Source organism: Silene latifolia, chromosome 10 (genome assembly GCF_048544455.1).
Source record: "Silene latifolia isolate original U9 population chromosome 10, ASM4854445v1, whole genome shotgun sequence".
Lineage (NCBI taxonomy): Eukaryota > Viridiplantae > Streptophyta > Magnoliopsida > Caryophyllales > Caryophyllaceae > Silene > Silene latifolia.
Genome location: NC_133535.1, coordinates 105,679,766 through 105,696,869, shown reverse-complemented (window position 1 = coordinate 105,696,869; position 17,104 = coordinate 105,679,766). Strand labels below are relative to the sequence as shown.

General features: G+C 36.3%; 1 long non-coding RNA gene across 1 annotated transcript; it reads left to right on the top strand.

Moving 5' to 3' along the window:
* Positions 1–6,999: 6,999 nt before the first annotated feature.
* On the top strand, positions 7,000–10,330 carry LOC141605790 (uncharacterized). The gene is made up of 3 exons (XR_012526480.1): positions 7,000–7,354; positions 7,648–7,735; positions 10,158–10,330. It is a non-coding gene; the product is annotated as an uncharacterized LOC141605790 (long non-coding RNA).
* The last annotated feature ends 6,774 nt before the right edge of the window (positions 10,331–17,104 follow it).

Sequence of the window (17,104 nt, the reverse complement as noted above, 5' to 3'; positions counted from 1 at the left end):
TCCGTCTATAACTAAAGACGGGTCAAATACAATACCATATTCCTAATAGGACAAACAACAAGTGGAGTGCTGGGGGCAAAAAATATCACCACTTTCAAGCTATTTGACCCGTCTTTTGCTATAGACGGATATATCCGTCTATAGTAAGACTAGCTGTTTTCAATAAGTTATTGAGATACAAGTCTGAATTTTTTGGATAATGGGGGGTTATTAAGCAAATTAATTAGACTTTTAGGGTTCATTTTAAACTATTTGGGGCGAATGGGACCATGTCATCAATTTGTTCATCTTTTTCAGTTTTTAGGTGAAACCGCTAAGATCCTTAGCAGCTAATATCTATACTACTTTTCAACTGCTATTGTTAAATAAAAAAAAAAAAAAAAATCCCATCATAAAGCCGCCCAAATTCTTAGCGGCTTGCATCATGCTTTCACATTTCCATACAATGCTAGTTGCTTTAATGATAAGAAATGATAATTTAAGCTTAGTAAAAGGATAAGCCGCTAGAAAAGTGGTACAGATACACCAACTGAAAAGTGGTACAGATACAAGCCGCTAGAGACCTTAGCGGCTTTACCCAAAAACTGGAAAAAAAAATGAAAGTGATGACGCGGACCCATTAACCCAAAATAGTTTGAAATAGACCCTAAATCTCTAATTAGTTTGCTAAATAACCCTTATTATCCAAAAAATTCAGACAAATTTTCTGTAATCTTTTATTTATATTTCGTAACTTTTTTTTTTATTGATTGTGACATAACATCCATATTTGAGCTTCTCATTTTACATTAAAGCATGCTTTTGATCTTTTAGAAGTCGATCTGCATAGTGTCATTTTTGGTTGAGTTCTTTTTGGATATTCTATACCATACCTCATGTTCTTTTAAGTTTTCTCAAGAGGTATCCCTCCTTCCCCACTAAAAAACTTTGAAGGCCTATAAATGATGGTTACGAGTTCGGAATGTGATGAATCTTTTTTCAACTCGATCGTGTTTACGAGATCTTCGATTTAAAAAAGACATATTGCTATTTTATCAATTTGATGCAAGGGTCATGGTCGGTTAAACGTTTTTAACCAAATAAACTTTGATTGTCATGCTTACAAATTCATAAAGTAGTGTTCAAATTGAACGTTTTTGCAGGATCTTTAGCTTGAAAAAAAAAAATGCATTTCCATAATTTGTTGTCAAGAATTATAGACAGTCAAAAATTTTTAGCTGAAAAGAAAGGGTACGTCGTAAAATATGGAAAATCATAGGAGTATCATGTAAAATAACAGGTTCCATTTCGTCAATCGGTGTGATCTAGTCATTTCATACGAGAATTATTTTAGTTGGATGTTATTCAGGCAATTATAGTTATATCATTTGATCGATCAGTTTTAAGAGACCTAGGTGTAAAGGTAAGTATAATCACAAACTAGACACGCTAGCCTACTTGATTAGGAGGTTGAACTGAAAGTGATTGTAGGGGAAACTTAGCCTTGTTGTTGATGACCTACTCTATTTGACTGTTCTATATTCAATTCATTGCGTATTATGTAAATACATGTAATAAAAAACTAGTATGCACTACACAAATGATACCACAATATGAAATGCTGCTTAATTATTATATGTAGACTAGACAACGACCTTTAAAGAAAGATCAGTCACGTTGCTACATTACTCCCAAGTGGAGTTAACATCATGTTTACATAAGAAACAAAAAGGCATATGTTCACAGTTCATCTAGGACCGACCTAACGCTAGAGGCTATCATACCTCAATTGCCATAACCAACTCACATCCTCTCAAGTCTTTTTCATACAGGATATACTCTCTCCTATTCCTGATAATTGTTTCATTATTAAAACGGCACAAAAATTAAGAATGTGAGTTAAATAAAGTAAAGTATTGTGGTGAGATGTGTTAATTAGAGAGAGAGAAGGTATTATGGGTTATTATTGTGGGTGAAATGATTAAAATAAGTATTGTTGTGGGGTAAGGTGTGGTATTGTTGTGGGTTAAAGTGATTAAAATAAGTATAAAAGTTTACCAAAAACGGACAATGAGACATTATTGTGAATAGACGGAAATAGAAACTGAAACAGTTATGTAGAATAGGAGGGACTAGGGAGTATAATCCTTTCCAAAGTATATAAAAAAAATTATCTTGGTGAAATTAAAATTATTGTCAACTAGGTTTGGTGCCCGGCTTCGCCGGGGCTACCTCTATTTACCATTAAATTTTATTTTCAATGAAATAAACTATGTTGGAGTTGTCTAACTCACACGTTTACTATTTGTAATATATTTTTCTACGGCATATCTTGTAATTATGATGAAATGTAAAATTTATTTTCAAATTATGAGACACGTTCACTACCCCGCTATTAATATTATTACTTTCACGACATTCTTTCTTAATATCATTACGTTCACTACTCCCGTGGTTACTATTACTAATTCCTCTATTTTTTCTGTTAAATTCATTATTCCCGTTAATTTTATCCGGCCTATATTTAAATAAATAAAATATTTCCTTGAGTCGATTAGTTATTTAATTGTTCATACTTTTTCTCATTGTTACCACTGTTACTTTCACTACATTCGTAGTTACTTTCTCCACTAACTATCATTACTATAACTGTCACTACTCCCTCACTATATTATTGTGTTTTCTAAATTTAATTACTTTAATTTAATGTAATTTCCATAAATATTCTTCACCAAGGCATCTTTATATTATACTTTTAACCAAAACTATATAATATTTACATTGAGATCCCTTTATCAGGTCCATCACACAGTGCTATCGATTTAAAACTATATAGTATAATTAATTTGTATAGATTTCTCTAATTACATTGAAGTCCCTTGGTTTCTGGAATTAATATATAGTATTGATTAGGCCCTGTTCTTTTTGGTTTTTTAAAGCTGAATTGAATGGAGAATTGAATTGAATGGGGAGTGAGTATTTGAATCGAATCGAATGGAGCCGAATTTGAACTAAATCGAATCGAATGGAGTGAATTTGAATCGAACTAAGCTAATTGGAGCTGAGTTGAACTGAAATAATAATAATAATAATAATAATAATAATAATAATAATAATAATAATAATAATAATAATAATAATAATAATAATAATAATAATAATAATAATAATAATAGAGAGAGGAGAGGGGAGGGGCGATTTTGAGCGATCTGCTGCCCTAGTCGTCGTTCCTGCCACCACCGTCAGGCGCCTACTGCCATCACCGTCACGCCAGCCCCTTCACGTTGTCGGTAGTGGGGTCACCGGTGTTGTGTTGATAAGTGTTTGTGCGGTGTTGGAATCGCGAAATTAGGGCAGTTTTCACACTTGCTTTTCCGTCGTCCCTGCCGTTGAAGACTGCCAACCATCACTTCAGACAACCTTTAGACCTCACGTCGCCGGTCAGGGGTGGTTCGTGTTGGTGGTTTTCTGCGGTTGTCGCTTTTGAGGGAGTTGGGTGAGTGCGAGTGCGGCTTGTCAGTTCTGGGATTCTAGCCGCCTACCTGCGGTTGGTTTTCTTCAGCGCCACCACCCTTTTGCCATTAGACCTCCAGTCGCCGGTCATTGTTGTGGTGGCTGACGGCGCTGCCCTTGTGTTATTCCAGCGGTGAGTTTCTCTTTGTTTTCGCATTAGGGTTTTCTTTTGTTGACGTTTTCTTTTCTTCATCGTCCTTTTGCTGCTGGTTGTTTGGCAACCGTGGTCTAGTGTCTCCTGCTGCTAGTGTCTGGCTATCACCGTTTGCTCCTGCCCTTTGTCGTGTAGGCTGTGGTTGTGGTGGGTGTTGCAGATTTTTGTAGTCGTGGGGATTGCGTGCTGTACATTGTTTGGCGACCACCACCGGAGTGGGTGGTGTGTTGGTGGTCAGTGGGGCTGTCTTCTAGGCCGCTGTTTAGCCTTTTTTACCGGCTGCCTTGTCTTCTTAGAGCCTCTAGCTGCTAGTGCGGTTGTCTGTGTGGTGGTTTTCGTTCGGGTGGTTGCTTGGTGGCTATATCGGTATTTTTTTTATTTGCAGGTTGGGTGTGGGGTTTTGCTTCTTCCTTCATGCCCGCGCTTGTGCGGTTCCATTGTCCTTTTTTGAGTCTTCACGCATGTCGGGATGGTTTTGGTGAGGGCCTAACTAAGGCTGCTTGGAAGAAACATTTTCAGGACCGACATTGTCATGATGGGGCGTTGGATCTTACACGTCAGACTCTTACTGATAATTTGACTGTTTATTCCAATGTCGAGAGTACTTTGAGACGGATGGGGCTCTAGTTGTGTAGGGTGTGCTTTAAAACCCGTACCACTCGCGCTAGATGTCGGCATAGTCGGGGTGATATTGTGGTACATCTGGAGTGTGTTGATGGCCTCTAAAGCTTTCATATTTATGGTATTCCAAGACCTTTGGCTCCTTATACTTCGGTTTCTTTTAATGATAGTGTTGGGCTTGTTCAGTGGTCTATATCTTCGCTTGATCGTTTATTGTCTTTGGGCCTTCGCACCGTGAAATCCATTCCTCCTAAGTGTCGTCTTGGGTTTGCTCGGGCTTTGAAAGGAGCCCTGGATGATGTGGCCGATTCTCCTAGTGATCTCTCTCGCTGGATTCATTTGCTTGTTTTACCACTTTGTTTGCTTAAGACTTTCGCTCCTCGGAGTAATCTTGAGTGTAGGACTGCTATTCGGCGCCAGCGTCAGGAGGAGAGTATTGCCAGGGCTATCCTTGCTTGGGGGTACCTGGGGGGGGGGGGGGGTTGCAGCTGTTGCAGGAGTGTTTGGATGAGGGTCCTTCTTTATTTAATGTAGAGGAGGATCTGGATTTGAGTGAGCTTAACCTCCGTCAATGTCGGAGGAAGATTTGTGATGGTCACTATACTGCTGCTGTTCGGGTGCTTTCTTCCTCTAGGGTCGCCCCCTACTCCGATGCCACTCTTGTGGCCTTGCGTGAGAAGCATCCTGTCGCCCCGCCTCCTACATTGCCTCCTTTGTTTGGGGATCATCATCCTCTGGTTGCCTCTTCGTCAGTGGTTTTGGATATGATTCGGAGCTTCCCACGCGGTACTTCTTGCGGGAAGGATGGTTTTCGCGCCCAGCACCTGATGGACTGTTTGAGTGGCGCAGCTGTGGCTATCTCTGTTGATTTGATCACTTCTATTACTAGAGTGGTTAATCTTTTTCTTGAGGGCGGATGTCCTCTTGCTCTGGGTGAGTACATTGCCAGCGCCCCTCTCACGCCGCTTGTTAAACCGGGTGGTGGTGTTCGTCCGATTGCTGTTGGCACTATTTGGAGACGGCTTGTCTCTAAGGTTGGTGCTTTTCTGGTTGGTCCTTCCTTGTCTTCTTACTTTGCTGGCCTTCAGTTTGGGGTGGGTGTGTCCGGTGGAGGAGAGGCTATCTTGCATGCCTTGAATCGGCTCATTGAGGCTCGGGGTGCTGAGGTGGGACTTTCTATGTTGCTGGTTGATTTTCAGAATGCTTTCAACCTTGTTGATCGCGCGACCATGCTTCTGGAAGTTCGCCGTCGCTGCCCGGTTCTTTCCGGTTGGGTGGAGTTTTTTTATTCCAACCCTGCCCGTCTTTTTTATGGGGAGCGTTGCTTGTGGTCTTGTCAGGGTGTCAAGCAGGGTGACCCTTTGGGCCCGTTGCTTTTCGCTTTGGTTTTGCATCTCTTAGTATGCAAAATCTGGGACACTTTTGACCTCACTATGCACGCGTGGTACTTGGATGATGACACCATTGTGGGGGATACTTTGGAGGTGGGGAAGGTCTTGGATTTGATTATGGCGGATGGCCCTAGTTTTGGACTGCATCTTAATGTCTCCAAGACGGAGGTCTTTTGGCCTGTTGAGGATCCTCAGAGTCGGCTTCCCGGGGTTTTCCCCCCTTCTATTGCTCGGCCCTTGCGTGGTGTTACAGTTTTGGGTGGACCTGTCAGTACTTGTCCTGGTTTTGGCAGTGAGATTGTGGCGAGGAGAGTAACTAAGACCATTGAGCTAATGGACTTGGTTGCGAGGATTGAGGACCCGCAATGTGAGTTGCTTCTACTTCGCGCTTGTACTGGTATTTCTAAGCTCTATTTCTCCCTTCGTACTTGCTCCCCAGGTGTTTTTGGGTCGGTCTATCTTCCTTTTGATGCTGCTCTTCGTTCCAGCTTGGAACTTATTGTCACCGCGTCTGGCCCGGGTTTTGGGGATTGGCAGTGGCGCCTTGCTACATTCCCTTTTCATCTTGGTGGTCTTGGTGTCTATGCGGCGGGAGATGTTTTACTTTATGCTTTTATTGCGTCCCGTTTGCAGTCTGCTGATTTGCAGGCTAAGCTCCTCGGACCTTCTGGTATTGTAGCTGCTGGCCCTACTTTTGACGATGTCGCGCGGGTTTTTACTGGGACTACAGGCTCTGGTGTAACACCCTGTATTTTTGCCAATCTTTTAAAAAATCCTTCTTATTTTACGTTATATTTCGTTGCGATTTTAAAACTACCAGACTCCCTTTCGCAAGATGACAAAATTTCACATTTTTAATTTTCTACTTTTAACATTCTCGATAAAAAAATTTCTTTTATTTTTAATAATAGATAATATGTAACTTCCTAAATAAGTTATTAATACGTCTTTTACTAACCCAATTCATTTTATGTTACTATTACAAATTATTATTATCTCCTGATTTATCTTAATCAACTATTTAAATTTTCTATGGCTTAAGACTCGTTTAACATTGTGACTCTTCGTCTTTCTCTTGAATAGTAAAATATATTCTACGTTACTAATGAAACGTCTTATTAATATGCGATTATTATCAACTTGTGACCAGACCTAGTTATTATTTGGTCGAGTCTCGATTGTTCAATTACACCATTACTATTATAAAAGTTATTCCAACTTTTGAACTTTATTTTCAACTTCATTTTCAAAAATATAATTATCGTGACGTATTTATAAAATTTCAAGAAAACTAATCTTATAACATAAAACCGAGACTATTATAAGACAAATAGCGAACTCGAACTAAACCTAAATTGGGCCTTCATTATACGTCGACACTCCTTATATTATTCACTACTCACTTATGAGTCACCTAATTTATAAGTCCTCATTTTCATAAACACCCATATTTATTCCTCTAAACTCCACTCTTTTCTTTAATCCCTCATTTATGCACCTTTCCATCTTCAATTTACATCACATCTCCAAATGAAATAAACTCTCCATCTTCACTCTCTTTTTCTAGTAGACACAAGAACTAACAAAAATAATGGTAATAATTATGACTCAACGAGATGAACCAAATCACCAAAATTATGTTGCCTTCTTACTTTAATCTTGATCCTATTTTTATCATCTACCATATAAATTTAAGGTATGAGTGCTATTTTTGTTTTAAAATTCAGTTTCCTTAGATTTAATTTTTATTGTGTTAAACTTTCATGCATGTTATAAATTAATAAAATCAGTTTATTAAAATTTTAGAATCTTTATTAAACTCGCATGCATGTCAAAAAAATTTAGTATATTTGATGTCAAAAATAGTTTAAACTTCAATTTATGGTTTCAAAATGAAATTATTCAAGATATTATAATAGTGGTGTAATTGTTAACAACTTGATGATTTTAGTTTTTGTTGTGTGTTGTTCCGGCCAAAACGAAAATAAGACGGAGGATTCGGAACCGCTTCTATGGACTCGATGGAACCGTTTTAAGACCGGAGCTTTGATCAAGATTATCTAACCCCTTTAAATGGGTGGGTAAAATTAACCTTCTTCTTTATATATATTTGCATGTTAAAATTAATTATTGCATGTGGCTTATTTGATTTTATGTTAATTATATGTGGTTAATTTTTATTCATAAAATTTGTCATAAGTATTATGGGTTAGAAATGAAGATTTTTATTTGGGGTTGTAAATGGTGAAGACCGAGTGGTCTTTAGTCAAGGAGGAGTTGATTTCACAAATTTTGACCTATTTTAAATTATATAAATTATACTTTTATTTTATGAATAAGTTTATGGTTGATAGTAGTACTTGTATAGTATGATAAAGGTTGAGGACGAGACACTTGGTTTCACATGGGGACTTTTTGGTGAAATATTATGTTATAATTTATTAGAACTTTTGTTTCATATTATATTTGTTAAATTTCGGTCACCTAGTTTATTTATTTATTTATTTATTTATTTATTTATTTATCCAAGACGTTTATATTTTAAAAAAAGTGATCATCTTATGAGTTGAGTTACCAATTTTTTTAAGATAGACTATATTCACTTTGGACGTGGTGACGGTTTAAGCCCTAGGACATACTCCAAAAATGTTTCTGGTGTCTTGAGGAATTTTTATTAAAAGACGACTCAGAGAAATATTTAAGTATTTCCGTCTTAAATATCTTGTTTTAGTGATATTATTTATTTTATGTGATTTTATTTTATTTATGTATAATTTTAGAGGCCATGTAATTCGAATTTTGCTTTGTTATTTATTTGTACACAAAGAAATGTAATTTAATTATTGGATGCGAGACTTGACCCTCGACCTAGTTTATATTTTTACGAGTAAGTAAGAATAATTTTAGCACCTTGGCAATCGCTTAGGCCAGACACACGATATCGTTAGTCCAATTTCAAATATTAAGTTGTGTCGATTTAGAAGTAATCTTATTTTATGAGTCACTATTTGATAACAATTATTTTTACATAAATTTAAAAAGGATTTGAGTAACAATTACTTTTACCACAGTTTAAAGGAATTTGACTAAAGCAGCTCCTTTCGAAATTTCTCAAATCAAGGAATTTTATTGCGAATTAGAGTCAAATTTTCAAAGGCTTGAATATAATTTTTTTTATTCAAACTCAAGTTCTCAACTAAAACCGAGTTCTTTTAGCCCACCGTATTTTTAGCCAAATATAGAATTACTAAATTGGAATTTTGACAGTGTTCTTGTAAACCCTTTCGGACAAATCCTCTCGACTTGATATTTTCAATTAATAAATTCAATAATATAGAGTGAACTTAAGTGAATAAGGAAATAATTCTTTAATCTCCTTATTAATTATAATCTAGTACCAAATCGAAATTTTAAAAAAAGTCACTTTCCACTTTCGGTCAAATTTTCTTTACTTGGATTATTTAGTTAATAAAATCAATTATATAAAGTGGGTTAGTAAAAACTGAATTAGGAAGCCATTTTTCAATCAATTAACTACCAAGGGTCTAAGACCGTCCCTTAGTTGAATTGATTAAACTTGGTTTGATAATATGGTATTTCACTTGTATTATTAACCAAGTTCGATAGCGAAGTCACGGCTTATAAATAGGGACAAACCCAATAAGACGACCAATGATTGAATTTGTGCTATTTGGTTTCGATAAAACTTTTATCAAGGAAAGAAATTTGATTTGAAATTGGAGCCATTAACACATAATGTTTTAAAAATGAATTTCGAAATATTTCATATTTTCTTGGGCATTTTTAGGGCTGAATTTGAAAGCTCATTGAGCGGGAAAGCATGTTGTTACTATTGTGTACGTAATGACATGGAAGAATAACAATTAGCTTAACCGTATAAAACCGTCCGTGCGTACGAAGGGTCTTTGGTGGACCTATCCTTAGACTCGAGAGTAGGCGGGAGTGTGGCCATGCTTTAGGTGGGGACCTGATCAGTCTCGTACGTGTTAGGTGGATCGCATCCGGGTTCCCTAAGGTCTATATTTGGTTAGGCTTAGGGGATAATAGCCGGGTGGTGTTTAGTCCGTGGTACGGGTAATAACCCCACGTACCGGCATTCGACCCTGGAGATGAGTGGAAGAATTTCGTTTTAAACGTGCTTATGTCACCACGGTAAACAGGGGTAATAATGTAAGCCCCCTGGTATCGGTGTGATTGGCGGTATATGATTATCGTACAAGTTTCGGTTATTGGTCATATAATCGGAACGTGTACGATAATTGGCCGGTATATCGTGATAAAATGTTACTAAAATATATAATACGGCAATGAAAAACTGATTTATTTCACGAAATATTTATGTGTTAAAGGTATGGATATATGGTTATGTTATACACGCTGATGATGTTTGTTACGTTTTAATTGTTTAAAGAAGTTAATCTACCCACCTGACGTTTGTTGTTTTTCTTATAAAACCTTTACAAATTTTAAAACGTCAGATTTATCAGATTTGTGAAGACCGACAATTCCCGAGACAGGCGATGCTGAAGATGGGATTTAGATATATTTTATTAGAACGTGTCAAGTAATTTGTTGGAAACAATTGTAATATTTAGCATTATCTTTGTAATTGGAATTAGTTGAAAATAGTAGTGACTCGGATATTTATTTATTCCGCTGTTTCCTATTTTGGACTTATATTTAATAAAGTCCTGAAAATCTGGGTTGTTACAGTTGGTATCAGAGCATGGTTTTTTCTGGTTGGTGTTAAAATCTCCATATTTTAACATTGGCTTTAAAATTTTGTGCTCCCCGGTTCATGGAAACGAGTCATCTATTTTCTAGGATCATAGGTAAAATGACTAGTTCACCGAAATCATATCTTAATCATATTTTAATCAAGTACTAATCTCTCTTAATTTAGTCTTAATCCAAGTTGTAATACACATTTCAATATTAATCACATCTTAATCTTTCCTTAATCTCTCAATTGTTCTTAGTTTTAGTTGGATAATTAGAAGATTATTTGGGGTTTATTGGAGGATTGACAACCTTCCATCAATCATCAAGTTACTTCTATTATTCTTTGCTTAATTATTTTGGATCATCTCAAGTAGGTATAATCCCTTTTACCTTTGCTTAATTATTGTTAATTACATCACTTGTTCATCATGTTTTGCTTTGTTAATATGATTGACATCCTTATTAGCATATTAAGCTTGACCATGAGTGAGTAGTCTCTTAGCTAGGTTTAATGAGGAATTAGGGGAAACAATCATGGGATTAGATCTATGCTTAAATTAATATGATTTCATAATCAAATGCTTGCTTGTTGTGATTTCAACCTATGCACATGTTATGTTTGATGAAATGCTAGACTATGAAACCTTGCATTTTTTACCCATCTCTTATCTTTTCAATGAGGCTTGTAAGATATAAGTCAACTCAAGACTTATTAGACCATGCATAAAGTTGAATAGGAAGAGACTAAGTCGACTTGTAGGTGTTGTAAAGTATTGAACGACTCGGCTCTGGGAACCTAAATCTTCATAGGAATTGTAAGATATACACTAACTCGATTCCATCACAACAATAAGTTGCTTGCTTTTATTTGAGAACATGTTTGTATGATCTATTTCCATGATTCCCTTATGAACCCATGACACCCTAGTACCCCTAATCAATTGTTTACAAACCCCCTTTAATTGCTTTGCTTAATTTTCATTCATCTTGTTGATTAGTTTAGATTACATCTCATCTCAACCCAAATTTGTGACACCCCAAGACATAAACTACTTACAATTGAAATCCTAAATCAATACCCGTCCCTTGGGATCCGACCTTTACTTACCACTCCACTAAAGAGTAGTTTGTTGAGTTAGAAATATTGTTTTGGTTGATAGCTTTAACGACGAGCATAAACATATCCGAACCAATTATTATTACTATTACTATTACTATATGAAGAAGAAGAAGAAGAACATTACTAATTTGATTGATTAACTAGGTAGCCACCATGAACCACGGTTCACCATCAATCTAATTAGGTGAAATAATGGAGCATCGATTTGCTAGATTGTTGTTTAAAGTCTAGTTGTGTATCATCCTAATTTGACTTATTAGGTAGCCACCACGAAGCACCAACAATACTAATTTAATTAATTAGATAAAAAATCGACAGACCTTAATTTCATCTTTAACAAACAAATAAAATTTGATTGATTAATTAAAACTCAACAAATAATATTAATAATTGATAAACAAGTAAATTAATTTATTAATTGTTAAATTAGAATCCATCTTTTAAGTTTTAAGTCATTTGAGCAATTAAATTAAGTTTTAGGGAAAATATTGATTTAAGAGTTCATTTGGTCCAGTTTTAGGTGAAAAGAGTACAAAATAAAACGTTTATGAAAAAGTGTATGTGAAAGATTAAAGTTCGTATATGAAAAAATAATTAGCTATTAATAAGTAATATTAAAATTAACCATGTTATTAATAATATTATTATTAATTAATATTCATATTCAAATTAATGATAATAATATTAGTAATAGTATTAATTATATTAATATGAATATTATTGATTTTAATAACCATAATATTCATAATTATAATGATGATGATGATGATGATGATGATTATGATGATGATGGTGATGAGGAGGAGGAGGAGGAGGAGGAGGAGGAGGAGGAGGAGGAGGACGATAATAATAATAATAATAATAATAATAATAATAATAATAATAATAATAATAATAATAATAAAATATTAAGTTTATGATGGGCAAAATTGAAATGGATTGAATTTAGTAGTGGTGAATTTAATCGAATCGAATCGAATTGAATGAAGCTTGTTTTGAATCGAATCGAATCGAATCGAATAGAGTGAAAGTGAAAGTAAGGCAGAATGAACAGGGCCTTACTTTAGTTTCATGACCATATGTTATTTGAAAATCCCCTCCATTTCGTTTCGAAATTATGTGACTCTTCGTGAGGATTTTAGTAAACTAGTCAAGAATTGTTGGCAATACCAATTTCAAGGATCTTATATAATATGTCTAGCTCAAAAATGTAGATTCTTAAAACAAAAGGCGAAAAGATGGAATCAAAACACTTTTGGAAATATTTTTAGGCAACTTTTCGTTGCCGAAAAAAAAATAGAGAACATTCATAAACATCTCTTATCGTCTCATGCAGCTAATCTAAAAATTGCTCAAGTAAAATGGTTAAGAAAACGTGATGCTCACCTTAATTATAAGCGAGTTTATTGGGAACAAAATAACTTTATAGCTATCTACAACTAAATTTGGTGATAATAATACAAAGTACTTTCAAAACCACACTACTATTAGACAGAGGAAGATAATAATTTTCTTAGGTAGCATTAGTAGAGAAGAAATCAAACAAACTGTTTTTGAGTAAGGTACTAATAAATGTCCAGGTCCGGACGGATCCCTTGTGGATTTTTTCCAAAAATATTGGGATATTGTTGAAAATTCTGTTACTGCGACAGTTTTAGCATTTTTTTCATTCAGGCAAACTATTAATAGAGGTTAACCGTACTTTTATAACACTAATTTCTAAAATTGATAATCCTCAATTTGCAAACCATTTTCGTCCTATTAGTCTTTGCTTGATGATATGTTTATTCACCGTTTTCAAGGAGCCGTTACGCCTAATCGTTTTATTCAAGATAATATTCTTTTAGCACATGAAATATTTAACTCCTTTAAACGCAAGCAAGGAAAAGGAGCTTGGATTGCAATTAAACTTGATATGGAGAAAGCATATGATCGTTTAGAATGGATCAATGGAACTTTATAGAACAAATGTTAAAACAGTTTGGATTTAATTCTGTTTGGATTTCTTGGATTATGGAGTGTATTAAAACCGTTTCTTTTTCAGTTTTGGTTAATGTTACCTCAAGTAATGTTTTTGTTCCTACGCGGGGAATATGACAAGGAGATCCTCTTTCACGGTATATTTTCATCATGTGCGCTGAAGTCTTAGCACGAACTCTCCAAAAAAGTAGTGATCAACGATCTAGTGATATTGGTATTAGCATTGGACCTAGTATGGGAAAAATACCTTTTCTTACCTTTGCGGATGATACCATCATTTTTGCTAAAGCTTCCAGCTAACCAGAGTTGTAGAAGTATAAAGGCTATTCTAGATCATTTTTGCACAATGTCAGGACAATTTGTTAATTTGATAAATTGACTTTTAAATGTACTAGAAATTTTGATCGATCTTCTCACGACTCTTTTAAAGGTATCCTTAAGATGAACGAGGCAACCCATTTGGGAAAGTACCTAGGTTGTCCGATAATTAATAGTCGGGTCATTAAAAACACGTTTGGAAGTATTCTTGAATCTTCCTACCCCCAACTATCCAAATGGAAAGCAAATTCGTTATCACAAGCGGGTAGACTTGTTCTTATTAACGCTAACCTAGCATCAAAGGGAACTTTTCAAATGTAAAGTTGTCTTCTTCCTTCTTTAGTGCACAAACGATTAGACAAAATTCGTTTGTGTGCACAAGCTTTTAAAATTCGTTTGTGTGATCGACACGCAATATTTCCTTCTTCTGTATCCTATAAATAGTTTTATCAATGCGCAGTTTATTCATGAACTGAATATTTTGGTTAAAGATTTTATCTACAATAGTCAATTTCGACATTGTCAACCTTATTACTAATATTCTTATACCACATAATTAGATTCCGAATAATCTATTATGGGGATTGTCACGTGAAGGAAATTTTTCTACCAAAACTGCAACTTGGCTAGCACAAGGTGTAGCACCCCCATCTACCAAGGAGCCTTAACAAGACCTTCCCCATCAGATAAGGGAACTTTTTGGTCTTTTCTGTTTCTTCGGGTGAACCCTCATAGATATCAGGTGCCCACAGGCTGGTGTGTTGACAATCTTACCGAGAGTCCGCTTCAACCGCGGTTTTACCTCCCAAACTCAAAGGAATTGACGAGGGCCTGCACAAGCTCCCGCCTTACCAACGAGTCGACAGCTGATGGCTGCAAAGCAGAGTTTGATCCTGGCTCAGAAGCAACGATAACGTCTTTATAGGGAATGATATAACCACAGGCCGGGGCATTTCTTATTGAGTTGGATGACTTTCTTCTTTTAATTTAAGGATCCAATATGACCACTTAAGTCTACGTTGCCACGTGTTCTTTCTGAACTTCCTGAACTTTCCATTACCATATCGATTGCCCGAGGAATAGTAAATATCAAACGTCAATAAAAGAACAATTAAGTTTATTACAAGTATTCTAAAAAAGAAGAAAGGTACAACAGATAACAAACTATCCACTACGTGATACTATCCATGTCATGACTCGTGATATATAGACTTGTCCCTTCCAGAGCACCCAGCTAAGCTCCACATATCAACACCTGCTAAGACTGACTGCTCACCATAATGAATCACGGCAGACACAACACAAGAAGAAACACAGACAACGCCACACAAGGTCAGTAACTGAAGAACAACACAAAACACTAGGTACAACATACACAAACCCAACACCACTTCCAATCACCCATCACTCCTCTGACTACCCGAAGGTCAAGTCCTGCTAGAATACCCGTCGCAACAGATATTCCACGCCGCCAGTGGGGGACCGCCGTTCCTACCTAAGTCCCGCTCATCTTTACCGAGTGAAAACCCATGTTCCTTAATGTGCACATCCCCTCTTGTGGTGGGTTCCATAAGGGGAGAATCAAGGGCGTGAAGCCACTCTCGCAAGTGACTCCACTCAGCCGAGGGCGCACCTCGCGAACCACAGACAAACAACAACAACAACAACAACCAATTACACCATCCACAATACCAATACCAACTAATAAACACAACCGACATACCAAACAATCAACAGTACTGAGTAGGATAACCTACCTTTAGCTATCAGCAACAACACCGCATACGATCATATGACGACAAGCAACCACCATTACAACCTATTACAAACAGTATGAGAAACCCTATTACTACCAATCACAATCATAACCAAACTAAGGAAGACGACGATGATGATGATTTACCTACGTTCGGTGTTCCGGCGACAAGACCGCTACCCGACTCATGCCTCCCAATTCCATTGTGTCTCAAAGCTCAAAGGGTTCCAAGGAATGAAGGTTGGTGAATGAGGGAGATGTATCGATGATTAGGTTTAGGAGAAATGAAACTGATTTTGGGTTCACGACTTCACGATTTATATTTTACCGCTGGACTCCACTCGATCAATTATGGGACTTACTCGATCGAGTGGCCTCTACTCGATCGAGTCACAGAGCTACTCGATCGAGTAGCCTATGCTAGATCAAGTCTCCTAATCCCAAAGGTTATTATGATGTAAGATCGAACTAATAAGGCTTTCAAAGGTCTAGACATGCGTCTAAGGTCAGTCAACGACGATCAATGGGTCCCTAACGGGGCGGGTATTACAGTTTTCCCCCTTAAAAAGAACTTCGTCCCCGAAGTTCAACTCATCGTTTCCCACAACCCAAGGTGTAACATGGCTAAGGTAACCGACGATGACTCATCCCGACAAGAACAATCGTAACCATTCCCCCCACATACCACCCAACTGCCCATGCCGACTATTCATCATCATCATCTACTTCCGCGAACGTTACCATTAAACACAACTTCCTACCGAGTCATCAACCACGTATCACACATGAAAGGACACACTATCACAGACTGTTACTTCCATTTTACCAACTAAATTTTAACACCGTACCACTCCATACACCATACATATCATACACATTCAGCATTAACACGCTACTTACTCATCCAACAATTACTTATCAAACATCCAATGTACAGTAAATTGTCAACCAATTATTCCATAAATGATTCAACACCTATTCAAATTATTTAAACAACAACTTATATTGCACAACAAATTAAATTACTTAATAAATTTACTTAACAATTACTTACATCACTTTCCGCCACCGAAGTTTAAATTTTATTTAACAAAATGGAGTATAACATAGTGTGAGATCCCTGAAAAAATCTCCTTTTTGAAATAAATAAATAATATGGAGTCGCCAGTAGGTTTTATAAAAAAACATACAAAAATTAGTTAACGGAAAAAGGCCCCTTTTTGATCCCTGGAATGGGGACTAGTCCGTCACTCCGGTCTGAACCAAAGTTTGCGGATTCGGGAGTAAAGGTACGGTCAGGGAAGGTGTTAGGCACCCGGACCGCCCATCAAACAGACGGCCTCTACTATTTATTTATAATATTATATATTTGACAAAAAATGACGATAAAAAGGTTAGTTTATATACAATTTTATACACAAGACAATATAATTTTGAGACAAGGACAAATTAACTAGGTTAGTCAATACAATAAAATAGAGAAAATAAATAAAAAGAAAGAGTAGAGAAAAGCTTATTTGAATCTGGTA